Consider the following 13090-nt stretch of genomic DNA (forward strand, 5'->3'; position numbering starts at 1 on the left):
GCTTTGGATGAATTGGCCCACAGTTAATGCTAGCTACCTATTCAGGAATGGAGGGCCCATAAAATACGAGTGGCTGCTGCCGTGCAGCGCAAACCTTATAATGTGTAACCTGACACCATCTGTCACCGTGTGGCAGTGCAATCGGTGGCAAGCCCAACACCTTGACCACATAAACACTCTGGTAATGTGCTCCGTAATTAACAGTGTATAGCAACACTGCAGTGGAGCTTTACGGAGGCCAGTAGCACCAACTAATTCAATGGACATTCTAAGGGGATGGAAAGGGATAGATAGAATAGAATAGAATAGAATAGAATAGAATAGAATAGAATAGAATATTGCCGCTGACAATCTTGTACATCTGTTAGCAGGGGTGGAAAAAGTAATCACATTTTTACTTAAGTATAAGTACAAAGGTATTGGTATCAAAATGTACTTAAAGTAATAACACTCCAGTAAAGTAAAAAATACCTCGGTACAGTACTTGAGTAAATGTACTTAGTTACTTTACACCACTGTCTGTTAGTTAGTTTGTTTGTTATATAGCATGTCACAATGGGAGAAAAGACAGGAAAAAGAGACAGACTCAGTTTTTACACCTGTATGTACGGTGCATGCAGTTAGCCATTTCAAATGACAATTGGTTACAATACAATTGGTTACAATGTTGCCAGCCCCCCAAGTCGACTTCCATCAGGTTAACGAGGCCAGATGCAGAGTTTGATTGGTTGTGCAATTCCACTTTAAACCCTAAATTGAGCGAATGATTGGCCCCTTATTGTGAGAGTGGCAAACAGGCAGGATCCACATGGTCTAAGTCCGTCCACATGATGAGATGATTTGATTTGATAGAAAGCACTGAACCAGCACCACATTCACTGATACATTGTCTGATACCCGGCTACACAATAGAATGTGTGTGCATGTGTGCGTGTGCGTGTGTACGTGTGTGCGTGTGTGTGTGAGTGCGCTCGCTCGCTCGCTCGCTCGCATGTGTGTGTGTTGTGTCGTTTATGTATGTGCATGTACACACACACACGCTTGTACATGCACCTTATGCGTGCACACGTCACTGTATCAACAGGAACTGGCGGTGCGTGCACGTGTGTGATGTGACCAGTAAAGCTGAATGGTGCACATAACCATACACACATAAATCTCCTGTAACGTAACACAACCTCGCTGACACACACCATCCATCTCAATTCAGCGACACACGCGCGCACATAGGCCACTCCCCTCCTTTTACCCGGCAAGGGAGAGAAAAACCAGAAGCCCCCCCCCTCTTCCCCTCCGCTCCCCTCTCTCATCCTCCTCTCCTCTATCCCCATGCCGCTCCCCCTCCCATCTGTAGTCGTGACTGAAGCCCTCCCCCTCCTCCTCCTCTTCTCTCCTCCTTCTCCCCATCATCTAACTCGTTCCACTCCTTTGCCCTTCGTCCAAAAAGCTGTCTGGCTGGCTGGCATGTCTCTCCATCCTGCAGGACCTGGGGCCATATGTTCACCAGTTAGTGGCGATGGGGGAGAGAAGAGAAGAGAAGAGAAGAGAAGAGAAGAGAAGAGAAGAGAAGAGAAGAGAAGAGAAGGAGAGAAGAATAAAGCCTGACTCGTACTTCGCCGCTCGCCTGTGTCGCACGGCGAGAACAGCAGACCTACAAGCTCAGAACGCGTCGCGTCCGTGACACGTTCTGAGCTTATAGATCTGCTGTTCTCGCCGTGCGACACCATCGTACGGGCGGAACATAAATCAGGCAGGTATGGGAAGACGGAGGGAGGGAGGGAGGGAGGGAGGGAGGGAGGGAGGGAGGGACGGACGGACGGACGGACGGACGGGGGAGGGCAGTACGGGGCACACCCTTGCAGAGAGGTGGAGTAAAAAAGAAAGACCAAAGGAACTTTGACAGAGGCTGAGATGGAAAAGTGTGGGAAAACGTGAGAGAACGAAAGAGAGAAAGAGACAGACAGACAGACAGACAGACACAGAAATAATGAAAAAGGGGAGAGACAGAAAGAGATGGAGAGAGAGAGAAAGTGATAGAGAGAAAGAGAGAGAGAGGGAGAGAGAGAGAGAGAGGGGGATGGAGAGAAGGAAGGAGAGAGGGAGTGAGATAAAGAGAGAAACAGAGAGAGAGGCGGGGCTGCTCTCTTCACACAGACACTTCATTTAGCCAGTTGGGGGTCAGCAATTTATCTTCCGTCCTTTGGCCTCTCACACAACACGGGAAATAGCAATTAAGGTAGGGTGTGTGTGTGTGTGTGTGTGTGTGTGTGTGTGTGTGTGTGTGTGTGTGTGTGTGTGTGTGTGTGTGTGTGTGTGTGTGTGTGTGTGTGTCTGTGGGTGGCATAATGAAGTGTACTCACACCAACAACAGGCGTACACACTAACCTCCCAATGTGAAAGCCATAAGTTCAGCTCCCGTGGAGACAACAGACCATACAACTCTCTTTGTCTTCCTGCACACACACACACACACACACACACACACACACACACACACACACACACACACACACACACACACACAGTGTGTACTGAGTCCGAGCGTGTAGTGGCAACAGGGATCCATTAGTTCACTGAGAGGTTCTAATCACTGCCATCTACCTCTTTCATGTCCCTGGCTATTCATTAACTCTGCACAGCCTCTGGACAAAACCACGCAGGTCGTACAGTATCATAACGCACACGTGCCTGTGTGCTGTATATGTGTGCAACTGACACACACACACACACACATCCATACAGTGTACGTCAACAACACAATTCTACTGAGAACATACTGTAAGAAATATAGGTTAATCGTGCAAGCACACACACACGCGCGCGCACGCACGCACAAACACACAAACGCACAAACACACACACACACTTTGACACAAAGGCACGACATTTCTTGAAAGCAAACACACACACACAGAGCCCTTGTTGCCTGGTAACAATAGTAGCTGAGCTGACTAGCTTTGCAAAATCATAATTTCTTTACATTATGCAACAAAGAATTGTGAACTATAAAGAGAGAGAGGGCGAGAGAGCATATGAAATAATAAAACTGCTGTATTAAGATCAGAATACGAACTGAAGTGAATAATTAAACACGTACAACTTAAATTAAAAACAGGGCAGAATCCAGAAGGAAATGGGTAAATCATTTAGAATGGCGGGTCACATCGCAATGCGTTGTGAGCTTGCAGATCTGCAATTTTTTGCAGAAAAGTTTAAAATAGCAAAATATTTTAAAAGGTGGGAAAATACCAATATCACGTCGCGATGTTGTGAGCTGTCGATCGGCTATTTTCAAATAGCCTATGCATAAAATAGGGCTGAAGTGGTTAATGTATGTTTTATAATATAAGAATTTATATCTGCAAAGTAACTAGTAACTAAAGTTTTCAAATAATTGTAGTGGAGTAAAAGTACAATATTTTCCTCAGAGATGTAGTGGAGTAAAAGTAAAAGTATTGAAAATTGGAAATACTCCAGTAAAGTAAAAGTACCACAGTACTTGAGTAAATGTACTTAGTTACTTTACACCACTGATAGTACTGACGTCTGAATTACAAGTCAGCATGTCAAGTAAGCATCTGATTGGCTGGGCTGTAATGGAAGTCTGTGATTGGCCTATATGATTGGTCCAAGGAGGTCCATGGTTGGTCGATATACGTATCTGTCACACACTTCTTTGCCTTACTGGGCGGACCTTAACCACTTTTCAATAGCTGTGCCCCAGTCATTAGATATCTATCTATTGTCTGGCTGCTGTGAGACTAATGAAGTCATTTATGTATATATCTACACACACTGTAAGATAACGATTTCCAACACATTTCCCAGAAGATCGCTTCACGTCGAGGGCCGCAACCTCTCCGAAGCCCTCCAATCTCCTTGACCCTGTCACTAACAGGGCAAAGCTCTGTGATTGGGTCAGGGTTCACAATAATTGGCTATGTGGTGCTCGGCGACTATTAATAAAAGTGAATGGATGATAATTAGTTGTGTTTGGGAGTTAACCATTCACACACCAAACAGAAAGAAGTGAGGAGACAAAGGGAGGGAGGGAGGGAGGGAGGTGGAGGAGAACAACAGAGAACACAAACTGTGTTGTCTTACATTCTTTTTGCCTAATAAAATTTTCAATCAATCAATCAATTGAGGTGTTTGGTCAAACATAATGTTGTATTTGATTTTGTCAAACCCTTCCGTGTCCATATGGTGATGCAGTTCATTACTAGTGCATTCTTATCAGCTATGCCAACTCGTTTTACCTTTTAAGTCTGCCAGTCACAAACCCTCTCTTGCCAAACTAATTGGACAGAAGACAGAGACAACAAGGACGTCAAGCATGTCAAAATTCTGGAGACAGATAATTAGAACGTGGGGCAAATAATGAAAAAAAGAAAATAAACCAGTGACGCGATTTTCAGCAATTTGACATGTACATTCAGACTTTGGAGGGATTATTTTAAACTTCACTAAATCCGTTTTGTAGCTCAGTAGTCTGTATATTTAGTTAGAGATTTCCATGTCAAGTATTTGTGCTGTTATGGTTATTAAAAATGGCACTCACTTATTCAGTCACTCTCTAGCTTTTACACTGCTGCTACATTTCTTGATTTCACCAAAGGATTTTAAGGGGCATGAATTCACATAAAAGGATTTAAACAGATAGATATTAAATCCCCTTGAAATGAGGGGGTCATACACTGCCGCCGATTTTCCACTTTCCCTTTTCTCCTCTGTAAATATAGCTATTTGAATCAGAATCAGCTTTATTGTCACATCACAGGTTTACAGAAGTAAAAAAGTGGGTGGTTTGTTCCCATCTTATCGTTATTTCCATAGAAAAAAATCACACCCAGTGTGAAGTGGGCGGTGTCTTGCTAGCTAATCACAATACTGAATGGAGTCAACCAATCATGTACAAAAAATAAATACATTTATTGAAACACTCTTTATGAAAGCCATATTCCGATGGAAGCTCACTTAAAAGAATAATGTGTTTTTTTTAATACCCTTTCCACCCACAATGTGTGATTCACTTAAAAAAAAACATAAATGTGCATAGTCCTATTTATAGGGCTATGCACATGTGTCATGTTGTGTCATGTTTCACTAGCCAATCACAGTCCTGAATAGACTGTGATTGGCCAATCACGGTGCAGGGTTAGGGGGGTACACTGGTGGCCAATCACAGCGCAGGATTGGGGGTGCAAATATCCAAACCTCACATATAGGGGCGGTTTCACCGCCCAAAAATAAAGGGATGAAGAAGAAGGGGGGGGTGGGCAAGGGGGAAAGGAGATCAAACAAGAGAACAAAAAAAAACTAGTTATCTACATATTTACACATGGTACCTAACCCTAAGATATTAAGTGCAAACCTTTGAATATATATATATATTTTGTCTTCTAAATCCTAACAGTTTTTTGAAAAAAAGTATATTTCTACAGTTTATCAGTGGTTCAATTTGAGTTAAAAATGTTCGCTTAAAAAAACGTATATATATATATATATTCAAAAATGTGCACACATTTTCACAATGAAAAAAAATAGCAGTTGCTATTTTTTGAGAAGCCAAAGAAATCTAAAATGACACAGATGCGTTCCCGGTCTTAATGGGTTTAAATGCCAAACCTTACAGCAGTAATATCAGCACATGAGTAATAGTATAGTAAGCACAACGGTCAAAGCCGTGGTGTTTTGACCAGAAAAGTGACAAACACGTATCGGTTTCTCTGTCTTAGTATTCACATATAATTGGCAAAGCAATACACACACCAGGGCAGATTTATACAGCAGGTTGTGAGACTGTTGACGGTAGAGGTCTCTGAAAGGGATGCACTTTCAATTCACACCTGACACAGGGGAGCGACTGTGCCACCCTGACGGGGTGTGGGCTTCATTAAAGCATGCTGCAGGGTGAAAAGGGCCTCACTGCTGCAGTCACAATGACTGTCTGACAGAGAGCTACAGCGAGATTGGGATACATTAAAGTGAACGGTTGGGTGAGAAGCTGCGGAAAAACTATTGGGACACGCACGCACGCACTCACGCACTCACGCACGCACGCACGTACGTACGCACGTACGCACGCACGCGAGCGCGCTCAGACACACAGGAACAGGACCACACAGACACCCACTGGAACACATACACTACACCGAAAGATTAATTTTGTACATGTCATGCCCCAATCCTCTTAAAGAAATCCTCTTTAAGAGGATGAATTACATGTATACATCATGATTCATTCACTCAGCAAATGCAACAGATGAGAGGAAAATGGAGACAGGCAGAGAGAGAGAGAGAGAGAGAGAGAGAGAGAGAGAGAGAGAGAGAGAGGGGCTCAAGGTGTCAAGTAGGAGGTGGAGAGTCAAAGCGGTGAAGGGGAACGATGTAAATGGGTACTCCTGTGTGTGTGTGTGTGTGTGTGTGTGTGTGTGTGTGTGTGTGTGTGTGTGTGTGTGTGTGTGTGTGTGTGTGTGGTTCATTTCGGAAATTTTTGGTGCGTCACACTGCTGTAAAACGAGATCGAAACATAATCAGGCGTAGCGCAAGCACAGCACCAGAGAACTAGTACACAGGAAAATCCTCAGTGTGAATGTAACTCTAGAGAGTGAAGAAATGGAACCAAATGGACATTTGGTCCCATTTGCAGTTAAATTCAAACTATAGGTCTTAAGGCGAGCACGCACGCACACACACACGCACGCACACACGCACACGCACACTCACACGCACACAAGTACAGTACACATGCACAAACACAATACAACAGCTACTAATATGAAAAGATAAACCCTGCCTCCATTCATTAGAATCGCTGTGTCATGTTTGCTGGCCTCGTGCTGGGCTTCGCCATCTGTCTCTCCACGCTGTATTCCATCTCTATCAGACGGACAAATTGACATCTCTAGAAGCTGTCTGACACTGTGTGTGTGAAGTGACTCACAGATTCATTTTGTCCCCCAGTGGGGTGACGACAACATGTCCGTCTACGATGCTCTTGGGCCCTCTGGTAGACAGTGTTGCAACGGAGCTAAGGACATTTACTCAAGCACTGCTGTGCTGTGAGTAATATTTTGAGATACTTTCACTTTATTTGAGTATGTCCATTTCGCAACGCTTTATACTTCGACACCACTACATCTCAGAGGCAAATATTGTACATTTTACCCCACTACCGTCGTTTGGAAACTTTAGTTACCAAATCTTATTTTTTGTAGAATATTATTACAAAACATTGACCTACTGTATTTACAAATTTTGAAAACTTAATAAATAAATACATTTTTACTTAAAAAAGTGGAGTGCTTCTTCCACCACTAATTGAAGACCATGTCCGTCATCTGCTGCCAATGCTACAGTACTGCCACAGGACTACTACTACTACTACTACTATTTCTTCATCTTCTTCTCCTCCTTCTTCTTCTCCTCCTTCTATCTTCTATTCAAACTAAATAAGCAGTTCTCTCAAAGGAATGGAATAACTTAACTTCAGACAGGAAGAGAACATGATCTGCTATCTCTGTGGAGTCAGTTCAACGTGTCAATTTCACAGTGTGTGGCTGTGCATGAAAATAGTTTCAACATCATTCACAACTTCACACGTTCAATTCAAACCTGTTATGGCGTTTAATAGATGAGGACATGGGGCGTTCATGTCTATTTACCCCAACTGTTAATATTATGATGTTAGTATTGAACTCATTAACAGTCCATATTTAGGGCAAATCTTAAATGTATTTATTTATTGTTTATTTGCACCATTTAAACAACACTTTTGTAACAACAGCATAAGAGTAGAACAAAAGTACAATAGAAATGGGAAAGTAATCAGAAAAATAAAAAGCAAATATTTAAAATAATTTCAAAATGCAACATGTTTAAAAAAAATCCAAACATGTCTTACCTACTTTACTTTATTACAAGCTATTTTCACTATTTGTTGTACAATAAGTATAGGGCTTAAGTGGTTAATCATATTAGTACAGAAAAGACTAATATTACATTGGCCAAGACTCACATTGCACACTTTGCATTTTGAAGCCTAAATTTGCCTTAATGGTCTCTCTCTCGCTCTCCTTCTCTCTCCCTCCCTCCCTCCCTCCCTCCCCCTCTCTCTCTCCCTCTCCCTGCACGTCATCATCCTCCCATATGGGTCCTGTCTGTATGACTCATACAGGACCCTCTGAAGTTTGGCATTGGCAGGCAGGAAGTAAGTACGGGAGCAACTCTCTGCGTGCGTGCGTGCGTGCGTGCGTGCGTGCGTGCGTGCGTGCGTGCGTGTCACCTTGTTGTGGGCATCAGTTCAAACAGTCTTTGAACTACAGCAGGGGAACATAGGGTTACCGTGGCGACGTGCCTCTGGTGTACATTCTGCTTTCCTGCTATAGTGCCACGTTTCACCAGCAGTGGTTCACAAACTTATATCCCTGTTTCTATTACAACCACAACCACCCCTGAAAGCAAAGGTACAGTACGTCATAAAAACAACAACAAGCAGATAAAGTGCCAGCCCATCACCGTGGGCCGAGGTTGGGGGTTTGAATCCACCGTGATGCTGTATAAGCTCTGGATTCCCAGAATTCAGTGTCAGTACCACCTCCTGAGCAGGGCCCAAATTAGGTTCTGAGAACCTTATCTGAAACAGAGCCGTAGCGTATAGAAACAAATCCAGAACACGTAAAATACATTTCACGGTATGGCACGCTTCACACAGTTCTTGTAGTCTAAAAGACTCCATTACATTTAGCTGGGGAACCATGAACCTGATAAGCAAGTCACACACGTCCTTGATTAAGAGTTGCACTGTCCTTGTTGTCACTTCACACTCAGTTATGTACAAACATTCATATAACTGGGAGCTGGCCAATGGCAGCGGCTGCTACCCACTAATGCCAACTGGGCACCTGAACAACACTTGTAGAGGTGGACCCACAGTAAATTCATTCGCTGCATTCACAATACAGCTTGTCAATTCTCGCAGTTACCGTTTTCCGCTTCGGCATCGCGAGCCGGAAAACATGGTTCGATATAACTCAGCCATATGTCACAATCCTAAACATATAAAAATGCTCTTTCAATAATAAAGCCATTATGCTTTTTGTGAGGCCCTCATTTTCCACACTGGAGATCTGGCTGCTCATCCGTGACGATAATTTTGACAATGAACCCGGTCATGTCAAAGTGAAAGCTCGTATTGATGTTTGCTGTGTGAAGTAGTCTGGCTAGAACTGATATCATAGCCACCGCTAAGCATCACTCGTCACTGTCGGCTGTTAAAATCTGAAATGATTTTGTGTCACTCTACCGAGTGCTGTTGCAGTAACCCAACTCATGAAAGAAAAGTTACAGTACATACGCCCACGTTATCATGTGAGAAATAACATTTTATAAATTTTCACCATCTTTATTAAAGCATTAAATTTACAACAACGTTTTGAAGTTACAGCCCAATTTCGAAGGATTCTGCAAAATGTGATTTAACTTGTTCGACAGTATTGCAACCACGACAGTAAGGAGCCTCTAAATTAGATTTTACCACCACCATCTATCTACAGTTATCTGTCAATAAAATATTCATGCAGAAAGTTACACTTCACCTGTGCTGGTGGTATAAAGCCACGGTTTAAAATCTTTTTTATTTTTTTACAGCACATAACCTTTTGTTTGATTCATCTACCTGATTAAACGTGTCAACGTGACTCTAACAGATAGTTCTTACATTCACCCACCCACATACACCCACACCCACCCACATATACACACACACGCACGCACACACACACACACACACACACACACACACACACACACACACACACACACACACACACACACACACACACACACACACACACACACACACACACACACACACACACACACACACACACACACACACACACACACACACACACACAGAGCCCGGTTGCACAGAAGAAGGCTCAACATCATTTCAGAGCCTGTCACGCTGGCAGCGTAGCTTTGAACAAAAGGACATGAAGAGGAATACTAAAGTAAAGGGAATGTTTTGACAGTAACAGAGGAAAGACAGAGAATAAGCCCAGCATGAGACTGAAACATAATTTTGCAATGTTTTGTGGTGGTCATCACTGCCTTAACTTAAAAAAGACCAAGAGCAATGGGTAATGAACCATTTTCACACAACTTACTGAGCCTGTAGTTAGACTATTTTGTCATTTTTTGAAATATCTGTGATTTTTTTTACTGTAAAAATGTTTGCCTATAATGACTTGACCAGAATAGTGACGCCAGGTTGAAAGTGGTTGATATAATGAGTCTGTTTGGTTTAGGCATGCCAAAGAGCAAGCACTGACAGAAGTCAGTAGTTGGCATTGCTTGCAAAGGCCTAATTTGTGAGTTTGTAGATTGCGGATTTTTGGCTTGTGACACAGTCAAACATAAGTATCAGTCTTTAGTGGTACACCGAATACACCAAATTCTGTGTCCGAAATTCTGCATTATGTTGCAACAGGTTAAAAGAAGACAGTTTCACATGAAACTGGGGCCCACAAAATAAGCATGTGAGCCCCAGGGAGGAGGTCAGAGTTTGGATAAGATGAATGCACTGGCAAAATGATTGACGAGACATCATTGAAATTACACGGGAGGATCAGCTCCACCCGTTTTCCTTTTACGTCAATCAATTTCATCTTGGATAAATCATCCTCTAACTCTGATGCTGGTACGTTTTTGTATTCATAATGACACAAACTCTAACATAATTTTACCTTATAATAGTGAAAATAATTAGATCACACACATTCCATCACAGTAAATCAGCCTAATCAGCTTTAGTCCAATAACATACTGTAAGAATGCATGTATTAAATCAGGACGTAGTAAGAACATCAATGTATTATGAACTAGTTCTCTTTCAGACACGTGTTGAATGCTTAAAGGGATACTTCACTTTCACATAAAATAAACATTTAAAAATATATTAAAAATAAATGAAAAAAGTAATGGAAAAATCACGGCCCCCTCACGCATTAGAGTGTCCTACTAATGTGTGAGGGGGCCTTTATTTTGCCATAACTTCTTTCATTTTTTTTAAATACATTTTTTTAATGTTTATTTTATGTGAAAGTGAAGTATCCCTTTAAGTTGCTATGAGCCTGCAGACGTGTTTCAGTGAACGACACCACAGCATATTTAATCCAAATAAAACATGAGTGAATGGAATAATAAAAGCAAGAACATGGCATTCTTTGCTCTTGGGCACTTGCATTCACAAGCATTTAGAAGCATTTACGGTTAAATTAGTTATATAGTGAATGACCCCCGACGTGTGCTGCATGGGGCTGATATAAATTCCTCTCTGTTTGAAACCAAGCGTGCACACAGCATTGGATTACAAAAACTTTTGGAGAGTTGGAAATTGTCACGTTCATTTTCATGCCGTTTCCTATTCTAAAGCCTTCCACGCCTCACTGCACAGGAACCTGGAGAGGAAGCAGGAACTTTCAATTCCACACGGGAGGCGTGTAAGATATCATTGCTGTCGAGTGGAAACCTCGTATCTCCACAGTTAACACCCTATTTCATCATAACCTCTACAGTGTCACACAAAAGTATGGCAAAAATAGCCAAACTACAAGCTCAGAGCTTGTAGATCTACTATTTTTGTTAGCTTTGAAAAAGCTGTAACATGTAACATGCAGTAATCCTGGTCTCTATACTGCCTCTGATGGAGGGGAAAGGAACTGGTTGGAATAAGGCGTTTCCTTCCACGGTACGTCCAACAGGAAACTCCCCTTTGTCAGGTGATAGAAGCGGCCTGCTAGCTTCTCATTGAAGGAGGCATGAGCTCAGTTCTGGGCTCTCCCTAGGCTGGCAGAGGGAGAGTAGTGCCCAGGATTTCATAGGCAATTGGCACAGGGTGAAAAAATAGGGTTACAAAATCGTGGATAAAAAATCGTAATAAAAAAATATAATAACTACAGTAGAGCCATTGGAACTGGTTCTTATTTTTATATATTTCTGAAAGTAACAGTTTTGGACATACGTGGTTTCCAGCCGACAGTGAGGATGTGAGCTATGTGTCTGGGTGAGAGGGCGGGAGGCGGGCTGCAGGGAGCTGAGGGCAGCCATACTGAGCTAATAAGCCATAGTACAGTGATTTAAGAGAAGACTTCTGTGCCTCCCAGGCTAATTATCAAGGTCTCAGTGTGTCTAACCCCTTTCATTTCTTTCTCTCTCTCACTCTTTTGTCTTCATCCCTCACACTCTCTCTATCCTCTCTCTCGCTCTCTCCCTCTTTTGCTTCACCCAATTGCTCTCTCTCTCTCCTCTCTCTCTCTCTCTCTCTCTCTCTCTCTCTCCTCTCTCTCTCTCTCTCTCTCTCTCTCTCTCTCTCTCTCTCTCTCTCTCTCTCTCTCTCCTCTCTCTCTCTCTCTCTCTCTCTCTCTCTCTCTCTCTCTCTCTCTCTCTCTCTCTCTCTCTCTCTCTCTCTCTCTCATCTCTCTCTCTCTCTGTGCGTGCCGTGCTCCTGTGCTACCGAAATTTCACTTCATGTGCTTCCGTCTCACCAACTCCTCTCTCACTTTTTTTGTTAATTCATTCCTCTTCTCTCTCTCTCTCTCTCCTTCCCTCTGCTTTCTACAGTCTCCCGTTCATTCTCTTGATGACAATGTTTCCTCTCTCTCTAGTCTCTCTCTCCACCTGATTATGCAGTCTCTCCTTTCTCTCCCTTTTAACTTGTTTTTCTCCTTTCTTCCTCTCTGAGGACCCCCCCCACACCCACACACACACACACACACACACACACACACACACAGACACACACATACACACACACACACACACACACACACACACGTTACTCTCTCCCCTTTAATTTCCCCCCCAGCTCTCCTGAACCTCTCCCTCTCTCCCTCTCTCTCTCTCCCTCACTTCACATCTCTCTTCCATCAAGCTGCACCCAGAATCCCTTCCTATACTCCTCTTTCCCTCCTCCCTCCCCCGTTCTCTCTGTTCATTCCTGTGGTCCCCATTAAAAAGGAGAGGAACAGAGGAAGCGTTCCCTTCTAAGAAGCAGCGGGTGGATGTGTGCACACATACAGTAAAG

The sequence above is a fragment of the Gymnoscopelus braueri genome (genome assembly GCF_963280865.1).
Source record: "Gymnoscopelus braueri genome assembly, chromosome: 2".
Classification (NCBI taxonomy): domain Eukaryota; kingdom Metazoa; phylum Chordata; class Actinopteri; order Myctophiformes; family Myctophidae; genus Gymnoscopelus; species Gymnoscopelus braueri.